This window comes from Apium graveolens, chromosome 10 (genome assembly GCF_009905375.1).
Source record: "Apium graveolens cultivar Ventura chromosome 10, ASM990537v1, whole genome shotgun sequence".
In the NCBI taxonomy this organism is placed as follows: Eukaryota; Viridiplantae; Streptophyta; class Magnoliopsida; order Apiales; family Apiaceae; genus Apium; species Apium graveolens.
This window is the reverse complement of record NC_133656.1, coordinates 82,842,515-82,845,963: the sequence shown is the minus strand read 5'-3', so window position 1 is coordinate 82,845,963 and position 3,449 is coordinate 82,842,515. Positions and strand designations below refer to the sequence as shown.

Here is a 3,449-nt window from a genome sequence, read left to right as displayed (position 1 = left end):
GGGCTTTGAGGTAATTTCAGTTGTACATATAGTTGCAAAGTTACAAACCATATTTTGCGAAAAAAAAATTCAAAAACAACTAAGTACTGAATACAAAATATATTGAACCATGTTTCATACACTTTGATATTTTTTTTTAAAAATCAACTCTTTTTAGATAAGAAAAAAAATGAAATATCAATTATTCGAATATGCACTAATTAACATTAAATCGTCTCGCGTCATAAACTTAGTGAAAATAATATTTTTTTCCGGTTACAACAAAAAGTAGGGACGATAAATTTTTACTTGCGATTATGTTTCTCAGTCATAAGTCTGTTACTTTAAAGAGATTTAACCGTATACTTTCAATGTCATCATGTGGCACAAGCTATGACAGAAGTATTGGAAGGTGCATTTCTATAAAATATATAAATATAATCTTTTTTAAAAAATAGTTAATTATTCATGTATTTAGGTTTCGTGTCGTGTATTTATATCAAAAAAGCAAACTCGATATTAAATATATTCGTTTTTTTTACTTGCTCGTGTACTTTTGTATAGGTGTACCAAATATTACTCCCTCCATCCCATTTTAGTTGTCACATTTGGATTTGTGCCGGTCAAATTGACTTAAATTTGACCAAAATTTATTAATAATTATTTATGATTGAACAAAATAAAAAAATTGCATCACTGGAAAGTAGATTTAATCTACTTTAATATATAATTTTTAGTTTTTTGAAATAATATAAGAATAATGTTTAATCTTTGGTCAAAAATTGGTCAATTTGACTTCTATAAAGGAAATGTGACAACTAAAATGGGATGGAGGGAGTATATTCAAATACTAATTATTCGCCTAATCATATCTTATACCAAATTGTTAGTAGAAAAAGATCCGAAAAGAATTTTGTACTTTTTAACACTAAACTAAAGTGTTCTCTTGTGACAAATTTGTACTTGATCAAGTTTTAATAGATAATTAGAGAAATTAATAATTATTTATAAATTTTAAAAAAATATTTTTAAGGTAAATTAAACATAATTTTTTAGTAATTAAAATTATAAATATTTTTTAATTATAATATTTCTATTTAACGATAAAAATCTAGTAAGTTTGACAAAGACGGTAAAACATGGTATATAGAATAAATGTAATGTAAGAATATTTCATATTTGGGTCCCATTATTAATTTGTAAAACATGTACGGTAGTTCTTCATATGCATATTTTAAAAATATTAGAACTAAATATTTTAAGACAAAATTCTAACTTTAATATATTTGACATATTAACAATAAAAGTTTTTTTTATAAAATACTTAGGTCTTAAAATCTTACCCCCTTTAGCTATTGCTCCTGCTCATTAACAAATAAGAATTAAATAGTTGAAAACAACAAAACTAATCAATATATCTCAAATGATATTTTTTGTAGCATACAAATTTAATAAATTAATGTCTTTTTTGTTGTAAGATGTAAATTTATAATAGTGGACTAAGATACAGGTCTACTTAAATGAGGAGCTTGTATCAACCCCTGTCCTCAGGATAACTTGCCGCATGAATAGCAAGAATAGCAAAACGATAAAAATCAGATGCCAAACAGTAATTTTCCTATCCAGTACACAATAAACTAGTTATTGCAGACTATTGGAACCTGCATAATTCCAAAAGATTACCAAAAATCAATGGAACACAGCCACATAACCAGAAAAACCATGGAGGTGCCTATCAATAAAACTGAGCATAGAAACACTCCCAAGATCCATATTTAACAATATTAGGAGCACAATTAAATCAAAGAGTTGATATTTAAAGTTCTGAGACAAGTCATCAACCAAAATGTCATACTCTTTTTAATTATAAGCCTTTACATTGCTGTGATGCAACCACCTGCATAGGAACCTCGAAATAAGAGCACAAATGAGCATAATCTCGCCTCTCGCAACGCTGCAGACATACAGATTTGTAAAATTTATTAAAACAGCCAAAAAAGTACATAGCCTACAAACTCCCAGAAAAAAACAGCCAGCATCTTCATAGTCATTTTAAATTTATGTACGCCCAAAAAAGGAACATTAGATAGAGATTCAAATGAAGAGAAAAAATAAATGTTACTCTACCATACATACTTTGCTCATTTTCAGACTTCTGTATGATAAATTCAATAGCCTGAAGACAACAAGATTTATCATCAGATAAAGTATATAAACATTATGCACCTATTTCACAGTTATCCTCAATACCAACAGAGAGACAAGTGAAACTTTACCAACTACAAATAAAGCTGTAACAGATGGCAAGTTCATAAAAAATAAAAGGTTAGGAAATCAGTAGACCAGTAGTAATGGATTATGCAATATTATAAAGAAAGTAGTTAAATAACCTCACTGCAATTACCTGAGAATCCATAATATTAGGAATCTAATTCTGTTTCAGTCTCTTCATCCTCGTTGTCGCTTGTAAAAATTAATTCATCATCAAAGAATATATTTCCATCATCGTAAATCTCATTTTCTTCAGTTCCATCTAGTTCATCATCATCACGAGAAGATTGATATTCATTTTTGGAAAATAAATCAGCAACAAGTTTGTCGGAGAGACTTAAAGATGTAACATCTCGTCGAACTAATGATGAACTTTCAATTGAATCCTCAACTGGTTGAAAAGATGGCAAATGAACCGACTCTTCTTCTTGAAATACATCATTATTCGATAAATCATTAACAGCTTCAGATGTTTCAGGAATGTCATACATAGAACGATGATTTACTTTTTGAACAAACCTCCAACTTGAACCATGTTTCATATCAAGGAGATAAAAGACTTGTTAAGCTTGAGTTGACAAAATAAAAGGTTCGTTAGTGTACCAATCAGTTGATGTATTAATGGACGTAAGATTATTATCCACGTAGATTGTTCTGCACTTGAGACTAGAGTTATACCACTTGCAGTGGAATAAGAAAACTTTCCGATCCAAAAGAAATGACAATTCTAAAATCTCAATCAAGACCCCATAATATATAAGATTCTCATTTTCATGATCACCTTCTGTGCAAACTCCAGAATACTGTGTTTTAAGAGTATCATCATACTCTTTGCAACGAAATCTAACACCATTTACAACATAGCTTTGATAACTATGATATCGTTCTAATGGACCTTGAGATAAAGAGTACAAATCATCATTGATAACAGCTGAATTTTGCACTTGCATTTGAGATATCTACAAAAGAAAAAAAGACATTTATACATTTATGAATGATCACATAACATGTTAATATTTTATTAAAACAGATTCTGACCTTTATTCTGAACCAAGATGGGAATTCTTCTCTTTGCTTCACGTCAATATCTGAATATGAAATGCCTCTTTCTTGCAATAACTTTTTGTGCTCACTGCATACAATGTAGTAAATCTCAATAAGATATATATTTAAATATTTAAAATGAAATAATAAAATTA

The 3,449-nt window shown here is 28.6% G+C and overlaps 1 long non-coding RNA gene across 1 annotated transcript; it reads right to left on the bottom strand.

Moving 5' to 3' along the window:
* Positions 1-1,564: 1,564 nt before the first annotated feature.
* LOC141689262 (uncharacterized) lies at positions 1,565-3,182 on the bottom strand. Its single transcript, XR_012562299.1, has 3 exons — positions 2,384-3,182; positions 2,116-2,155; positions 1,565-1,933 (listed from the first exon to the last, which is right to left on the bottom strand). It is a non-coding gene; the product is annotated as an uncharacterized LOC141689262 (long non-coding RNA).
* Between the last annotated feature and the right edge of the window lie 267 nt (positions 3,183-3,449).